The sequence below is a fragment of the Nyctibius grandis genome, chromosome Z (assembly GCF_013368605.1).
Source record: "Nyctibius grandis isolate bNycGra1 chromosome Z, bNycGra1.pri, whole genome shotgun sequence".
NCBI classification, from domain to species: Eukaryota; Metazoa; Chordata; class Aves; order Nyctibiiformes; family Nyctibiidae; genus Nyctibius; species Nyctibius grandis.
The window spans coordinates 66,688,563-66,708,261 of NC_090695.1; the positions used below are offsets into that span (position 1 = coordinate 66,688,563).

The following is a 19,699-nucleotide window of genomic DNA, read 5'->3' on the forward strand; positions in this document are numbered from 1 at the left end:
CTTCAGGCCGTGAACCAAATGTCATATTTTCACTGTTATCAATGGAATTATTTAAATTTATACTTGAAAAGAAACTGCGTTATAGTCAAAGAAATGAAGGCGTATTTGATAACATTGATCTGCACATATGCTACAGGGTAGACAACTCTGGGCAGTAGCCACAACAATTAGAACAGTGTTCTCCTATCTATTTGGAGATTTAATTTCATGTTTCTGCAGAGACCTTCTTCTTTATCCTCTCTTTCCCTACTGTGTGGGCAGCCAACTCACTCTGCCTGCCCCTCCCATAGCTGAAGGGCACAACCTTCTCAGCCATTTCTCTTTTCCCTTCTACAGTTGTACCATTTGCTGAGGTTAGTGTGTTTGTCCTTTCTGTTCCCTGTCCATCATGTGTTCTTGATTGATTTCGTTGCATGCCATATTTGCTAGTCACTTGTATTTGCTAGTTATTTATTTGTATTTAAATGCACAGGAGTATAAGAAAGGCTGAACTACCATTATTTTGCTGCTTAGCGTACCCAAATCTGTTGATTAGACTAATACTGGACTCTGTGTCAGACATAAAATTTCCATGTGACAAATACCTAGGAACTTGGTATTATTCCATTCACTAGTTAAAAATTCCTGCTGTGGCTTTTAGGACACATCCCTTGGGCACAAGAGAGCACCGTAGTAAATGTTCCCAAGTGATCTAGCATGTTTACAGTGCAGTCTTTGAAGATATCCTAGTTACAGGATCTCTGCACTACATTTCTAAGGCACCAGAGACCTGCTAGAGCAGTAGTATATCTATAAGTATGTTAGCTATTAAATATAGTTAACTCTCTTACGCTGTGGATTTTCTCTGCTTCTTTTTTTAAAAAAAAGAACAGAAGATACAGATGACTGTTATTTTCTGTTTAACACGGCAAATATTTGCGTTTGTTCTTTGTTCTGTGTTTTATCCTATGTGCATCATGTACAATAAGGATATTAACAGTAAGTCTGGAAAGAAATAGAATTGCAACTGATAGTATGGAACATTCCAGTCTTCACTGAAGCCTGGATTAAGAATGTCTCTTTGTCATGGTTTGACCACAGCTGACAACTAAACACCACACAGCCGCTTGCTCGCTCCCCCTTGGTGGGATGGGGGAGAGAACTGGAAGGGTAAAAGTGAGAAAAAAGCTCGTACATTGAGATAAAAAAAGTTTAAAGGTAAAGCAAAAAAACATGCACACAAGCAAAGCAAACCAAGAAATTCATTCACTACTTCCCATTGGCAGGCAGGTGTTCAGCCATGTCCAGAAAAGCAGGGCTCCGTCACATGTAATGGTTACTTGGGAAGACAAAACAGTATCACTGCAAACGTCCCCCCTTCCTTCTTCCCCTAGCTTTATATGCCTAGCATGATGTCATATGGTATGGAATATCCCTTGGATCTGTTGGGGTCAGCTGTCCCAGCTATGTCCCCTCCCAACTTCTTGTGCACCCCCCAGACTACTCACTGGTGGGGCAGTGTGAGGAGCAAAAGAGCCCTTGATGCTCTGTAGGCATTTCTCAGCAGTAATTAGATCACCCCTGTATTATCAACACCGTTTTCAGCAAAAATCCAAAACATAGCCCCATATTAGCTACTGTGAAGAAAATTAACTCTATCCCAGCCAAAACCAGCACAGTCTTCCAGCTACTTTCAGATTTTTTCCCAAACTTAGAAAATTATTTCTTTCGTTTCCCTTCCTTCTTATCCACCCAAATACAGGAGTAGTATTCTTTGAAACTATTCTGCTAAAATAGGCTACAGCAAAAGGATTCCTGGGGGGCCAAATGACATTTTGCTAAAGTTTATACCATTTTATTCCACAGGTGCAAACTGCTTTCTTTCTAAAAACTTTCCTTACTTTGCTCAATTCAAATTTCTATACCTCTTTTCTGCTGCTCTGCATTTCCATCTGGGCTACAAATAGAATCACGACAAACCATCTCATGCTGTTACCACCTTCAGTGCTGACAGCAGGTTTCTTATTGATGCTAACAGCTCAACACTTTGGGTTGCTTTAACTGCTTATCTCTGATTTTGAAGACAGAACTTTATTTTTATTTTGTATCCTCATGAATAGCTAAGTTCTACACTTGTGAGTGGAACTTGACTTTGTTCCACAATGTCTCTGTTTCTTGTGCTTACATTGCAGGTGTTTTAAAGCATCATGTTCACTAAATTGAACACTACTGAGAATGTGTGTTTTCCAGTTAGTTTTTTTACATTGTATTCAAAAGTCTTAAGAGGCTACAAGACACATTTAAAAGTTATCAATCTAATTGATTATGAAATATGAACCTTACTGAAATGCTTGTATCGGTTTCTCATAAATGTAAAAAAAGTTGTTTGATTTTATTAGATCAAATGGGTGAAACATGGCAGAAGTAAATCACAGAATCATAGAATGTGAAATATTTTATTTCACACAGTAATCTTTCTTTATTCGTAATCAGAAGGAAGTTACCACAGCCTCCTGATACTTAAATTTTTTTGGGGGAGTTTATTTTTTTGTTTGTTTTTTTAACAAAAAACCAAGCTTTGTTAAGCAAGGGCTAGCAGGAGGAAGAGCCTGAGGTGCCCTTGCAGAACCGCTTCAGTCCTCTGCAGTCTGAGGAGGAAAGACCCGCCGCATCAGGGGGGATGCTGGAACCCAGTAAGACAGCCCAGTATGCTCCCTGTATAAAGACCAGTGCTACCAAGAAAAAGCAACGGGTGATAGTGGTAGATGACTCTCTACTGAGGGGCACAGAGGCACCCATCTGCCAACCTGATGCGCTCTCTAGAGAGGTGTGCTGTTTACCAGGGGCTTTCATCAGGGATGTCACGGAGAGTCTACCGAGCTCAGTACAGCCCATGGACTATTACCCACTGCTGCTGTTTCACGTGGGCACCAGTGATACAGCTAAGAGCAGTCTGAGACGTATCAAGGAGGACTACAGAGCCCTGGGAGAAGTGGTAAAGAGCTCTGGAGCCCAGGTAGTTTTCTCATCGATCCTTCCAGTCAAAGGGAAGGGGACTAAAAAGGACAGTCATATTAAGCAAATCAACTCATGGCTACAGGACTGGTTCCACAGCCAGGGGTTTGGCTACTTAGACCACAGGACTCATTTTGAGAAACCCAGTCTTCTGGCAGCCGACGGGGTCCATCTATCAGAGAAGAGGAAGACCAGCTTGGGTCATAGGTTAGCCAAGCTGGTAAAGAGGGCTTTAAACTAGATTTGCCAGGGGAGGGGAACCTCAGTCCATCCCAATTCAGCCAGTCCGATGCCAGGGCCAGTAATAGATGCCCAGAAACTGACGAAGGATGACAGGTCAGCATGAGAGCTCCAGAAGAGCCAAGAATAGGAATTTCAGCCAGCAAGGCAGCTTCATCGGGGGCCCAACTGAAATACCTCTATGCAAACGCACGGAGCATGGTGAACAAACAAGAGGAGCTAGAGACGCGCGCATACCTGCAAGGCTACGACCTTATTGGCATCACGGAGATGTGGTGGGATGACTCTGATGACTGGAGCATTGGAATGGAGGGATACAGACTTTTTAGGAAGCACAGGCAGGGGAGACGAGGAGCAGGTGTTGTGCTCTATATCAGTGATCAGTCTGAGTGCATGGAGATCTGTCTGGGGATGGAGGAGGAGCTGACAGAAAGCTTATGGTTCAGGATTAAAGGGCGGGCAGGGATGGGAAACATTATAGTGGGCATCTGCTATAGGCCACGTGACCAGGAAGACCAAGCAGATGAGGCCTTCTACAGACAGATAGATGTAGCCTCACGTTCACAGGCCCTGGTCCTCATCGGGGATTTCAACCACCCCGACATCTGTTGGAAGGACAACACAGCTGGGCACAAGCAATCCAGGAGGTTCCTGGAATGCGTGGATGACAACTTCCTTCTCGAAGTGATAGAGGAACCAACAAGGAGAGGTGCCATGCTGGATCTAGTTCTCACCAACAAGGAGGGGCTGGTGGGGGACGTGAAGCTCAAGGGCAGCCTTGGCTGCAGCAACCATGAAATGGTGGAGTTCAAGATCCATAGGGCAGCAAAGAGGGTGCACAGCCAGCTCACCACCCTGGATTTCAGGACAGCAGACTTACCTCTTCAGGGACCTGCTTGGGAAAGTCCCTTGGGATAAAACCGTGAAGGGAAGAGGGGATGAAGAAAGCTGGTTAGTATTCAAGGACCAACTCCTCCAGGCTCAGGAGCAATGCATTTCGACAAAGAGGAAGACAGGCAAAAACGCCAGGAGGCCTGCATGGATGAACAGGGAGCTTCTGGATAAACTCAGGCACAAGAAGGAGGTCTACAGAGGGTGGAAGCAAGGGCAGGTAGCCTCAGAGGAATACAGGGAAATTGTCCGAGCAAGCCAGGGAGCATATTCGGAAAGCTAAATCCCTGGTAGAATTAAATCTGTCCAGGGATGTCAAGGACAATAAGAAATGCTTCTATAGGTATGTCAGTGATAAAAGGAAGACTAAGGAAAATGTAGGCTGTCTCCGGAAGGAAACGCGAGACCTTGTTTCGTCAAGAATATGGAGAAGGCTGAGGTACTCAATGACTTTTTTTGCCTCAGTCTTCACCAGCAAGTGCTCTAGCCTCACCACTCAAGTTGCAGAAGGCAGAGGCAGGGACTGGAAGGATAAAGAACCACCCACTATAGGAGAAGATCAGGTTCGAGATCATCTAAGGAGCCTGAAGGTGCACAAGTCCATGGGACCTGATGAGGTGCATCCACAGGTCCTGAAGGAACAGGCGGATGAAGTTGCTAAGGCGCTATTCATCATTTTTGAGAAGTCGTGGCAGTTTGGTGAATTTCCCACTGACTGGAAAAGGGGAAACATAACCCCCATCTTCAAGAATGGGAAAAAAGGAAGACCCGGGGAACTACAGGCCAGTCAGTCTCACCTCTGTTCCTGGCAAGATCATGGAGCAGATCCTCTTGGAAACTATACTGAGGCACACAGAAATCAAGGAGGTGATTGGTGACAGCCAACATCGCTTCACTAAGGGCAAATAATGCGTGAACAAATTTGGTGGCCTTCTGCAACAGGGTTACAGCGCTGGTGGATAGGGGAAGAGTAACTGATGCCATCTACCTGGACTCATGCAAAGCATTTGACACTGTCCCACATGACATCTTTGTCTCTAAATTGGAAAGACATGGACTTGACGGATGGACCACTCGGTGGATAAAGAATTACAATCAAAGACTTACAGTCAACGGCTCAATGTCCAAGTGGACACCAGTGATGAGTGGCATTCCTCTGGGGAAGAAATTCTTTACTGTGAGGGTGATGAGACACTGGAACAGGTTACCCAGAGAAGTTGTGGCTGCCCCCTCCCTGGCAGTGTTTAAGGCCAGGTTGGTTGAGGCTTTGAGCAACCTGGTTTACAGGAAAGGTGTCCCTGTCTGTGTCAGGGGGGTTGGAACTAGATGATCTTTAACGTCCCTTCCAGCCCAAACCATTCTATGATTCTATGATTCTATAATTCTATGATTCTATGATCTGCCAAGGAGTTAAAAAATAGTGTTTTCAACCTGAAAATTTCACAACTTCTAATTCAAGCTACGAAGATAATGAAAGTAGCTCAAAATGCATGTTTTAATTTTTTTTTTCTGAAAGCATGAAGACTAGAAGTCTATTTTATTTTGACTAATGAATACATATGGACAACTGAAATTCTCACATAACCAATTGACTCCAGGACCCAGATTTTTCATCTGAACACCAAATGCTTTATATATCAATCTAGCCATGTTTTTCATCCTGAAGTGATGTAGTCTTGCTGCCTAGAACAGAAGAAAGAGGACTTGATGAAAATGAAAGCCTTGCATGGACATAGTCAACCTGTTGAAAACAGAAAATCTATTGAAAAAATACATATTGAAGTTACATGGGGGATGTATGATGATGTTCATCTGCTTAATCTTTTGTATTTGCTTATATTAGGTCAGTGATAAGTTCTAACCTTTATTTTTATCTGAATGATCATTTCAATACCTGTATCCATTAGGTATAGCTCTGATTTCACTTTGCCTTTGGTTTCTATAAAAGTTTATTACGTAGTCTTAGTCTATTTCAATGCAGATGTGTAACCACAGAACTAAAGTGGTCAGCTCGAAGTTAGATTAACTAGATGAGGGATAGTTAGAGAATGCCATCAGGAATCTTGCACTTGGGACATTATCTTGTTGACCCATCTGTTATCAGTGTGGTTTCTGTGAATGGTGACATTTTGGGAAAACTGACCCTCTGCTTTTGTACTCCAGATATCTTAACAGGAAATATTTTACACATTGGTTTTAATTTTCCTTAGTCACTGATAGCTACTGCTGAATGAAACCTTAATATACATTTGCTGAACATTTCTGCTAAAATTTAACACAGAATTAGTATTAGTATACAGAAAGGTCTTTGAGCCTTATTGTTTACAGTCTATCTGAAAAGCTTAATCTCTTAAGTGTGTTTCTCTAGGGTTTCATTTCATAGTATTTTTTAACAGAGTAAAGTAAACAACATGGAATCTGCTTGCTTTTGGAAGGTTTTCTTATAACCAGAATGGCAAACAGTATTTAAAAAGAAAAGGTATAATTTGCCACTGAAGTTTTTGGTGAGATGGGTGAAATATTTGACTAATTTGGAAGTTGTAGCAACATATGAAACATTATCATTATGTTAACTTGGTGTGTTATACACTATTGTGAGTCCATAATGATGAATTACAGAAGAATTCATATACAGGCATTTCTCTAAATTTAGAAATGATGGAAATATATTTACTAAGAAGCCTTTTTATTGAACTCTCTTGTTTCCTGTGACCCTCAGGACGTAAGAGCTACAAATCATTTGCTCTGCCATTTCTATGTTACATGGTTGCAAAGGTTTCCTTCCTTTCTTTCTGGTTGTCTAATTCCGTTTCAGAGCAAAGTGTGAAACTGTATTCAAAGGAGTGTTATACTGTAATATTAAGACAGTATTTTTTATATTGCTTTGAGCAAATAGGATTCCCACATACTGTTTTGTCATTTCAGTAGACGCACTGCTGTTGCATCATAGCTATTTTAGTTACAAATTATCTGAATTATCTTTATTTATTATTTCTTCCTGGTAGTGTCTGTGCTATGCTATATGCTGTAGAAGAACAATCATGAATCGTGATTCTTACCTAAATTTCATATAATGAGAAATATACCATCCCCCCCAAATTTTACAACTTTTAACAAATAAATACGTGGAATAAACAGGCCCCTCAGTTCAAGAAGGACAGGGAACTGCTAGAGAGAGTCCAGCTCAAAGCCACGAAGATGGTTAAGGGAGTGGAACATCTCCCTTATGAGGAGAGGCTGAGGGAGCTGGGTCTCTTTAGCTTAGAGAAGAGGAGACTGAGGGGTGACCTCATTAATGTTTATAAATATGTAAAGGGCAAGTGTCATGAGGATAGAGCCAGGCTCTTCTCAGTGACATCCATTGACAGGACAAGGGGCAATGGGTGCAAGCTGGAACACAGGAGGTTCCACATAAATATGAGGAAAAACTTCTTTACAGTGAGGGTAACTGAACACTGGAACAGGCTGCCCAGAGAGGTTGTGGAGTCTCCTTCTCTGGAGACATTCAAAACGCGCCTGGACGCGTTCCTGTGTGACATGATCTAGGTAATCCTGCTGCGGCAGGGGGATTGGACTAGATGATCTTTCAAGGTCCCTTCCAATCCCTAACATTCTGTGATTCTGTGAAATATTTTACTGCTCTCTGAACACATTTCATAACATTTATGGAACTTATTATTTCTAAGTATGTAAACATATTTGATTTGACACTCAACATTAAATGCCATTAGTAAAAACATTTCTTTACCCAGCACAGTAGCGGTTAAACTTCAAACTGATTTAAAAGTAGAAAGAACAGTAACACAGATTCAAAATTCAGTGTGTTCATATTTTACAGATTGTTTTGAATGGATGTATCAAAAAACAAAAAGAAAGTGAAAAGAAATTGTCATAATACTTCCATTAAAATCTACTTTGTTACCCTCAGAGATCATCACAGTTACCTTTAGAATATCAGAATCCAAATTCATGGACTACAGGTCCATATTTTAAAAAGTATGTGTATTTTCACTTCAGATAAAGAATTAGCTAATCTTTTAAATTTGTTGAGGATAAAGATTATTTACAATTCCAGTAATACTGTTGTGAAACACATTCACGTTTTCAGTTTTCAGGGAATATCTGTGAGATACATGTGCTTAGGTATTAATAAATAAAGCATAGTAGTGTCATAATTGCATATTAGGAATTTATAAAGAAGAGTTGTTATGATATTTTTTTTAATAGAGAATTAACAAACTTCAATGCTGGGCCCAGTTGTGTTAACACAAGGGCTCCCTTCAATGGTGACAAGTTACTTCACATACAATTTTTTGCTACATATGGATAAATGAAACAGGAAATAAGGTTAGATAGAAGAATTCAAAAAATTAGTTGTGTCTGTTAGTTTACATTACGATATTTTTAATGCATACATTAATTCTTACACCATGACATCTAGACAATGAAGTAACTTTTCATTTCAGATCTGCTGAACATGAAAAAAAAAGAAAGAAAAAAGACACTATTTTTATTAACCACATTTCCAAAGGATCATAGCTAACTGACGATAGACCTCTGCTGGCTAGCAATAGCCATTCAAGGGCCCTAGATTCATACCCTGCCTACACATCCCTGCAAGGCTGTTGAGTAAATGGTGTATCCAACTGCTACTATTGCAAAAAAGAAACAAAACGCACAGACTTTTGTTGTTAGCTTATTTTTTAGATATTAAAATCTTCCTCTTCTATACTAATATGAAAGCAAACTGTTTCAAAGTTTATTTCTTGAAAAGAAAAACAAACCAAACCAAACCAAACAACAAACGAGAAAGACAGAAAGAGTGTCCAGTACTGGGTCCATTCACAAGTGTCAGCTCTAACCTATGATAAATTATCTGGTAAGTATGGTCTCATCTTCTCTTCATCTCCTACTTCTGGAGCTGTTCACTTATGTAAAGGTATGCTGATATTCCACTCACATAGTGAAAGGTAAAAAAGACAAACATGACAGAATATCCCAGTGAATAAAACACTCACCCAATGTGAAGAAATACCAGAAAGAGATAGACTGAAAGAATATTGGCACAGCTTACATCAGTATCCTGTTTCTGACTGATGCTGATTGAAAGCTGTAAAAACAGCATGACGATTTAGTAAATGCTCACCAGGTATGGTCTCTAAGCCAGCTGTGATTCATGGCTTACTGCTTCTTAGGAAGAGAAATTGGTAGAGATGACAGAAGTAGTGCAAAACTGCATCACAATCACCAACTGCACCACTAGAAAATACAAAGAGTTTAGCTTTAAGGTCAGGATTGAAATAAGGAGTCTGAAGAAGTCAGATAGGCCCAGCTTTCTTACAGAAGAAAAACAAAAATTTGGGAAAAAGAAAGAGAAACGAGAACAGAAGACTGAAAAGGGAATATTTCACATCATCAAACATAAACTTTTCAGAAGGTATTGAAAAGAACATATATCTCTGAGGGGTGGTTTTTGTGTCAAGTTTTTGGTACACTCCCTTGCACTGCATTGGAGATGTTAACGCTCTTAGTCCCCACAGCACAGACAAGGGGGACCTGGAGGTCTGAGACTCACAGAGGTTCCACTGGGATTTCAGTCTCATGTCATGTTATGAACACAGTTGTTTTGCCTCCCACCACCTAGCTCAAAAAAAGTCCACACAAAAACCCCATTTTGTAGTATTAAACCAGATATCATAGAATCACAAAATTATTGAGGTGGGAAAAGACCTCTGGAGGTCATCTGTTCTAACACCCCTGATTATGCAGGGTCATCTAGAGCTGGTTGCCCAGGAACATGTCTAGAGGGCTTTTGAAGATCTCCAAGGATGGAGACTCCACAAGCTCTTAGGGCAACCTGTCCCAGGTCTCTGGAAAAAAAAAATATTTCTTTACAGTAAAAAGTTTTCTTTGTGTTCAGACAGAACTTCCTGTGTCTGAGTTTATGCCCATTACCTCTTGTCCTATCATGAGACACCACTGGAAAGAAACTCCATCTTCTTTATGTCCTCCTTTGAAGTATTTATATACATTGATAACATCCCCTCTGAGCCTTCTCTTCTCTATGCTGAACAGTCTCAGCTCTCTTAGCCTTTCATCCTACGGGTGATGATCCAGTCCCTTCATCATCTCTGTGGCCCTTTCCTGGACTCTCTCCAGGTTATTTGTTTCTCTCTTGTACTGGGAAGCCTGCAACTGGACACAGTACTCCTGATGTGGCCTCACCAGCGCTGAATAAATGGCAAGGATTGCCCTCTACACCTTGCTGGCAATACTTTGTCTAATTCAGCCGAGGTTGCCATTAGATTTCTTTGCAATGATAACACATTGCTGGCTCACGTTTAATTTGGCGACTTTGTGCTTCCCTGTGCTGAATGTCATGAGGTTCCTGTTGGCCCATTTCTCCAGCCTGTTGAGGACAGCAGCACAATACTCTGGTGTATCAGGGAGTCCTCCTAATTTTGTGTCACCAGGAAACTTGCAGAGAGTGCATTCTGTCCCATCATGCAGACTATTAATGGAGACATTAAACAGTATTGGATCCAGTACTGACCCCTGGTCTACACCACTCGTTAATGGGCTCCACCTAGATTTTGTGTCACTGGTCACCACCATCTGAGCCCAACTGTTCACCTGGTTTTCGAATATAGCAGAATTAAAGTCACCAGTGGAGTCTATACTTCTACTACACTTGTGTACAATAGCCAAGTGTTTCTTTTGCATCTGGTTGGAGTAACTAATAACTTTTATAGTCACAAGTATTAGAAAACTCTGTCTTACAACACCATAGTTCTCCTTTCATATATTCTATTTAGGCATTCAGTCCTGTTTTGAGGTTTGATGCATCACTGTCAGGAAAAGCGATGGAGTGAAAAAAGTCTGTCAAGAAGTCACAAATGAAAAACTTTATATAAGAAAGATGGCACTAAAAGCATATACAGCCTGTCTATCTAATTGCTGGGTCATTTTGCTACAGTGGAATAACATGTTCAAAATTATTTGGATGATATTATATCAATTTTAATATGTTCCTTAGTATTAGCATTACTAGACTTGGTTTACAGGGTAAAGAAATGAGATTGTTGACAGGTGACCTTGCATGGAGAGTCTAAAGAGATGTTTTTGACTAAGAAAAGTAGTTTCTGAATTCTACCTTTTACTTATATTGAGTCTAGTGATATTAACCTTTTAATAAAAATTACAGAGACAATAGTCATCTTGCTTCCTCGTTACCACTACCAAAGAGGAAATTGCAGTGATTTGAGTCTAGGAGGTGGGAGATACAGTTTTATATAGCTGTTTACCTGCTATTTCACAGAGGGCTGAACATTTAACATTCTTATTTTCTAAGTTTTCCTTATCTCAGAATTGGTGATACTGACAACTACTTTTTTCAAGAGTTTTGACATTTATAGAGGTCTCATTAATTTTAGTAGTTGTTCTTTTCTTGCTTCTTTCTGTTATCTAAAATCTGTTTGAAAATGCTTTTAGTTCAGGCTCTTTCAAGATCATGTACCTTCGTTTTAGGTAATATTATAAGTGAAACGTGGATTCACTGTTTGCGTAAATCTAAGTACCTGAGTGACTTTTTTAGGAGGATATTGTCAGCAAAGTACAAAAGTAGAATGAAAAATAATATGGCATAAAATACAATCCAGTTATTGACTGAAGGTATGTCATGGCTTGCTGATTTCATTATTTTATGTTTGAAGTTTAAATAATTTGGCTTATTTTGGTTTTGATGTTTAGCTGCCCTTCAGCACTTTTAGATGGACGATAGATCTAGTTTGCAAGACTTTGGAAGTTCATTTTAAACAATGCTCAAAAGAGAGAACTGCAAAAGGAACAATTTATCTTTACAAGTTTGTAGAGAAATTGAGTGTCAATGGTGTATATTATAGAGGAATTCCACTGGTTATATCAGTCTTCTTGTTGACCATTTTAGTTGTATGATGTATTTCTTGCATCCTTCACTGCCTGTTGTCTTTTATACCCTAAATTCTAGGATTTTTTTCTGTTTAAAAGCTGGAAAACATCCAGAACACTTCCATGGTGCTACAATTTGTCACTATTACAAAGAAAAGTCCTTAAAGAAGTTAAGAAGCATGAAGAGGCAAATGACTGGACCATGTAACAGGTTACAGCTATGAGCTAGATAGCATAAATGTGAGTATAAGGAGCCTGAGATTTAAATCTAAGAAGACATATCAGCAGACAACAAAGAGGATTAGGACACAGTCATACTGGTCAACTAGTTTAATGCATTAAAACATTCGAACTAATGTGCTGCCATAAACAGTAAAAGATACTAGAAGTGGGAACTGATACCTTGTTCTGGAGTGTTTCAGAGAATTCTTTTGAATACTGAATGATTTGAAATAGCTGGATATATATAGTAGCTATAATTTTATTTCTTCAAAAGAGATCCACTTTATTCCTGCTTATCATAGAATGATTGAAAAGTTTTTATTGGAAAGAGCCTCTAAGATCATCGAGGCCAACCGTTAACCTAACACTGCCAAGTCCACCACTAAACCATGTCCCTAAGCACCACCTCTTTTACATACCTCCAGGGATGGTGACTCAACCACTTCTCTGGACAGCCTGTTCTAATGCTTGGTAACCCTTTTGGTGAAGAAAATTTTCCTGATATCCAATCTAAACCTCCCCTGGTGCAACTTGGGGCCACTTCCTCTTGTCCTATCACTTGTTACTTGGGAGAAAAGGCTGACACCAGCCTTGCTGTAACCTCCTTTCAGGTAGATGTAGAGAGAGATAAGGTCTCCCATCAACCTCCTTTTCTTCACACTAAACAACCCTAGTTCCCTCAGCTGCTCCTCAGAAGACTTGTGCTCTAGACCCTTCACTAGCTTTGTTGCCCTTCTTTGGACTTGCCCAGCACCTCAATGTCTTTCTTGTGGTGAGGGGCCCAAACTGAACACAGTAATCAAGGTGCAGCCTCACTAGTGCTGAGTACAGGAGGACGATGACTACCTTACTCCTGCTGGCCACGCTATTACTGATGCAAGCCAGGATGCTGTTGGCCTTCTTGGCCACCTGGGCACACTGCTGGCTCATATTCAGCCAGCTATTGACCAACATCCCCAGATTCTTTTCCACCAGGCAGCTTTCAGCCACTCTTCCCCAACCCTGTAGCGCTGCACAGGGTTATTGTGCCCCAAGTGCAGGACCCAACACTCAGCCTTGTTGAACCTCATACCGTTAGCCTCAGCCCATTGATCCATCCTGTCCAGATCCCTCTGTAGAGCCTTCCTACCTTCCAGCAGATCTACAGTCTCACCCAACTTGGTGTCATCTGCAAACTTACTGGGGGTGCTCTTGATCCTCTCATCCAGATCATTGATAAAGATATTACAGAGAACTGGCCCCAATACTGAGTCCTGGGAAACAGCACATGTAACCAGCTACCAAATGGATTCAACTCCATTCATGACAACTCTTTGGGCCGGGCCATCCAGCCAGTTTTCCGCCCAGCAAAGTACATGCCTGTCCAAGCCAAGAGCAGCCCGGTTTCTCCAGGAGAATGATGCGGGAAAGAGTGTCTAAGTGGCATAGCAGGTTGCTAACCATTTCCCCTTGTATTATGGGGTCTTCATTCTGCTCCCTGTCCCTCTCTTCCAGCTCAGGGGTACCCAGAGAAGAACTGGACTTATGACTAAAGACTGAGACAAATAAGGCATTCAGCACCACAGCCTTCTTCTCAGCCTTTGTCACTATGTTTCCTCCTGCATCCAATAAAGGATGGAGATTCTCCTTGTCTCTCCTTTTGTTGCTAATGTATTTATAGAAACATTTTTTATTATCTTTTACATCAGTGGCCAGATTAATTTCTAGTTGGGCTTTGGCCCTTCTAATTTTCTTCCTTCATAGCCTCTTGACGTCTTTGTAGTCCTCCTGAATTGCCTGCTCCTTCTGCAAAGGTCATAAACTTTCCTTTTTTTCCTGAGTTCCAGCCAAAGCTTTCTGTTCAGCCAGGACGGCCTCCTTCCCCACTGGCTTGTCTTTCGGCACATGGGGATGGCCTGCTCCTGCACATTTAAGATTTCCTTCTTGAAGAGTGTCCAACCTTCCTGAACTCCTTTACCCTTCAGGACTACCTCCCAAAGGACTCTGTCAATCAGACTCCTAAACAGACCAAAGTCTGCCATCCAGAAGTCCAAGGTAACAGTTCTGCTGATCCCCTTCCTTGCTTCTCCAAGAACAGAAAACTATCATTTCATGATCTCTATTCCTAAGATGGCCTCCAGCCATCACATCACCCACAAGTCATTCTCTGTTTGCAAACAAGAGGTCCAGCAGGGTGCCTTCCCTAGTTGGCTCACTCACTAGCTGTGTCAGGAAGTTATATTCTGCACACTCACGGAAACTCCTAGACTGTTTCCTATATCTGCTGTATTATATTTCCAGCAGACATCTGATAAGTTGAAGTCTCCCACAAGAACATCATAGCACATGAAAATAATTCACTTTGAGGTGTTCTATAATCACCAGAGACACAGTTTAGTGACTTCTTATGAAGGGAAGCTATGTAAGATAACTATGTACAGTGTAATTTTTAATTAAATAAATTCCTTTTCTACATTTCTAGCTCATTGTGTATAAAACTGTTAGTGATGCAGTCGTGAAATAAATATTTTAAAACATTCTGAAGAGCACTCAATACTCCATTTTTGCAATCTGTAACTTTAATAACACTTAGAGATGGCTAGGAATTAAATGAGAGATTTGTATTCCCCTTGGTAAGTCAAATGATTTTCTATAAGAAAAAAACAGCAGTATTTTCAGTGCTAAAAGCTATAAGATTCCAATTCTGAACTCTTGATCTAAAACTAGAAAAATTGTACTTTAATGGCAAATTCTACAGCAAAATGAATTGAGATATTTAAAATATAATGTTCAATGATATTCCTTAAAATATCATTAATGGACTGCAAAAACACTAGGTGAAAAATATTATAGATGAAGTAGTCTTTGAAATCTTTTATTTCAGAGGGTTTTTTTAATTTTTGTTTTTTGTTGTTGTTTTTCAAATAACGTTGAATTCAAATTGAATTGTACTTTGTGAATTGCATCACTCAAGTTTATAATATTAAAAGATTAAATTAGTATGCCATAAACATTTGAAATCTTTTAATCACATTAGAAATATCTATACAATAAAAAGCCTAACAAACAAAGAAACAAAAAAGCTTAGAATCCCAAACTCCATTGTAACTACGGAAGAGGATAGATTGAGGAAACTACTGAATGTAAGGGCAAACATAATGTCTTACACATGACATCAGTATATCTGATTCTAAGCAGTAATGGTTGCAGCACAGCAGTGATTTTGAGATCCCTCCACTGTTTTGCTTGGAAATCATGTTATTGCTATAGCTGGCCAGATATTTTTCTTTTGACCGTAGCATCGGTCAGATGATGGCAAAGTGCAGATGACATAAATGCATCAGAACTTGCCAGATGGAGTATGCTCCTATGCAAACAGCAAAAGATGTTACAAGTAGTGGACATTAACTGGAACAGGAATTTATGGTGGTTTTCTAGCCAGGTTTTTTTCTATCATCTGGTCTATATTAATCATGTTGTCATTAATATATACCATCCTTCTTTACAAAAGAGGTAATAATTGGTCAAATTTATTAATATGTGCAACAGCCGTGTGTTTTTGTCCATTTAAGAATACACTGGTGTAGTTCAACTATATCTTCAAACAATTCAGAGACAAACCCAGTGAAAAATACAGTGGGTAACTTACAGCATAAGCCTCCTCACTAAGATGCCACTGTTAATATATTATAGAAAACAGATCTGTCAGGTTTTGCATAAATCATTGATTATAAACAATAAAGTCCTAACAATTTTTGGTCATTTTATCTATACAAGTATTTTCTCCTAGCCATAATTCCAATCTGAAGATCAAGTAAAGGAAGCAGTTGTCTGGTACAGTGTTTTCTGGTCAGTGAAGGATTTTCATACTCATTTTTTCACTTTTACCAAACAGTTCACGTCTGTTGAATTTCAGGACTGACTTCAAAATATTAACAATAACTTCCCACAGTGGTAATAGCATGAGAAGGAAGAGTCTAAATGTTTGGATCCTTGTGCAGTGAATATTTCAGTGACATTGATGTTAATTGTACTGTGTGCTAAGTTAACTTAGACAGACACTCCTATTGTTACTGAGATATAAATAATTAAACTACTATATGGACTTGGATATAACTTAGAAGTTGTGGGAGAAAATAATTTCTTTTGGACTCCCATAGTTCTCAGAAGAGCTCAAGATGGGCTAATCCTGCAGCATTATTAGAGTACTTTGAATGCTGCTCTAAGGTGAATAATTGTCGGTAGACTACTGGGATTTCTATTCCCTTCATGAAGATTCCTGGCACTAATACCAATGGCAATTTTCGTGTGTGTAATAAGCAGAAAGACTTGTGCTGGTAGTTTGGCTTGACAGTGTTTCCAAATCATAACCATCACGCAACAACAGCAAGTATTCTACAGGAACAGCTCTTAGTTACTTTACACTGATTTTGTCAACCGCTTTTGCTGGTTTTAGTAGTAGAATTCACAAAACACACGACGAAGCTCAGACAGTTCTTGAGATACACTAGTACCTCACTGCTAAACTTCCTCTTCTGACAAAATTATCCATGTTGGTGTCCTGTTCAAATTCTTGTCATTAAACACGAAATGAGAATTTGCATCTAAGTATACTTATTTAACGTAGTAATATTTGTATTAAATATGAAGTAATATTTATAATAAATATAATAATATTTCTTACAATGGGTACACAATATATGTAAAAACATTGTGCATATTATTTAGTCCTATAGTATGTTTTACAGTGTATGTATACTATATTATACAGTAAAAGTTGTATTCATAAAAAAGCACCATATGTTCTAGATGATCTGAAGTATGGCTCAGTATACAGAGTGATGTCTCATACACAGCTTTACCTATGGGGTACTTTTTGACTGGCTGGGGAAATTTTGGACATGATGCTGGTGTTATCTGTGGTCTAAAAACACATTAGCTTTCTAGACAGAGGATGGAGAGGGAAGCAAAGATCTTCCTTTTTACCTTATCTTGATGTAAACTTGGCTTCATAATCATTCTGAGCTTGGGGATGCCCTTCTACACACAGGATTTAACTTTACTAACACAGCCTGGAGCACATGTGTGATTTCTGATGCCATAATTAACTGAATAATTCTGTCTTCAAAGAAAGGTTAGAAATTGAGTAGGAGGTTGAAGACAAGTTTGACAGTAGGCCCTCATTTCAGTCTTCAGTACAGCCCATGTAAAAATAATACTAAAATAGGCTGTGAAGAGCTGTCTACTTAGACATCTATACTACGGAGTGCACCTGCTACTGTTTAAGACTAAATTGCAATGTGGTATTTCTATGATTCAAAAACTGCATTCTTTGAGAAAGATGGTATGTCTTCATGCTATTAAAAAGCAGAATAATATAGTATCTGTAAGGGCACCAACTAAGATTTGGTAGGCAGGTATATAGGAGGGGTTAGCTTTACAACCCTATTAATATTTATACAAACAATGCTTATCACGTGTAATATTCATATTAACTGAGGGTCACATTGAGTTCTTTTAACCATCAGATGCTTGTGTAGGTTGTGAGGACTCTGCATAATCTAGAATAATAACATGTTCGCTCTGAGTGATTTGGCACAAGAATTAAGTGATCTGAACAGTCTGAAGAAGGCAGGGCTGGGAGGAAGGAAGTTCATTATATGGTTGTAATTGTTGTATGTTTAAATAATTGCTGGATTGGACCATGAAACTGTAATTACTTTCTACTGTAAAGACAGGAGTGTATTCATCATGTTGAATATGCTTCTTCTCAAAGGCCTACAAGCTACTTTCATAAGCTTCAGGTATGCCTTTAGTATTTGCAGTCTGGAGGAAGAGCTGTTTGATTGCCTCCTCTTTCTCTTTCTTGTGAAAAGGATTAAAACTGAAAAAAGCCCCAAACTATATATTTTTACCTTGAGAGTGTTTAAAATCAAGCAATAAACACCCATTTAATACTCAACTCAATTGATACACTTTAAAATGTGTTCTTCCCAGATAAAAGCCTTGTAAAATGACAGCTAAAAATATTGATTTGTAAACTGACCATTCTGAATGGTTTAAGGAGCAGTTTGAATTACTTTTAGGCTGTTACTGAATTAAAAGCCCTAATTTTCAATGAAGAACACATGACTTAAGCATAGCCTGCAGTAAAAAATCGAGCAATATGTATTCGGTACTCAAAACTCAGCAACTAATTTTCATGAGGTGGCTGCCCTCTGAAAATTATTTTGGAAAAAATTTAAATATTAACCAGACCCTTCATTTGCTCACAGTATTTAAACTTCTGGGGCTTGGATTCTGATTCAGTCAGCAACTTATTTAGCACTTTCATTGGCAGCTACGTTTGTTACAGACCACAAATAAGGATTTAAAGAGACAAGAGGTCTGGAAGAGTATCACCCTCCAAATAGTAGCTTTTCTCTGGTGTTTGTTTTAGCATGTTTCCACCTTCACCCATTGTGATAGTGAAATTATAAAGCATGAAGCTGAAAGTGGTGTGGACATTCAGAGACACTAACTCTCATTGTGCATTACTAGCTTAATATGTTAGCAGTAATGAGTCCATTCACTAGCTGTTTTCCTTTTTTCTTCTCTTTTCTTTTTTTTTAATTGAATATTCAGAGTTTATGATTTATTAAAATTTAACTAGTACAAGGGAGGGAAGGTGCAAAGATTCATGCATGAGAGGGTAAATAATGAATGCAATGAAGCTCACCTCCGCTTCGAAAACTTATGGAAAGAGAAGTTGCAAACCTAAAGATGTTGGTTTCTGTATGCTTCTGCACTTGCTACATCTGTGGCTTATAGCTATAGCAACAGTGTTGTCCATACATCCAGCCACATGTAATCTTTTTCATTCTGTTCATCAAAATACTTCAGAGAGCTATTTCTTTCTAATTTATCAGATATTTAGATCCAAAAATGTTTGAACAAATTCTTTCTGCTTCACATATCACAAACAAACAATGAGAAAAAAAAACACACAACACCTGAACAGGTAGCCAACAAAATCAGAAGATATTCTCCAGTCTTCAGGATGTTAAAGTTCATGATTATAGATCTTTACATTTTTTATGTTCTTTATGTTTCTTTTTGTTTCTTTATATTTTCTTTATGTAATAAAAAGTGAAAGTAGTCTTACCAGTTAAATACTGCAAAAAAAAGTTTCTATGAAAATATTTTTTTTAACCACTCACTTGGGAAAAAAAGTTGAAATTTCAATTTTTCTTTTTCAAAGAAATATGGAATCAAAATTCTTTTAGAATACTCTTGATTCTTCAGTTGGAAACTAGAGTCTTTCAACATCAACTTTTTGGATTCAGCATACTACACATCTAAAACACAAGTTTGCAAGGAAATCTATCTAACATTTTGGTAAGAGGAAAACATAGAGCTCACTCTATTGTCTTACAAAAAAGTATGAGATGATAAAATACACTGAAAT

The 19,699-nt window shown here is 39.0% G+C and overlaps 1 protein-coding gene across 1 annotated transcript in view; it reads left to right on the forward strand.

Moving 5' to 3' along the window:
* Positions 1-19,699, forward strand: part of CNTNAP4 (contactin associated protein family member 4) — a 246,282-nt gene that overhangs the window by 124,377 nt on the left and 102,206 nt on the right. The window lies entirely within an intron of this gene.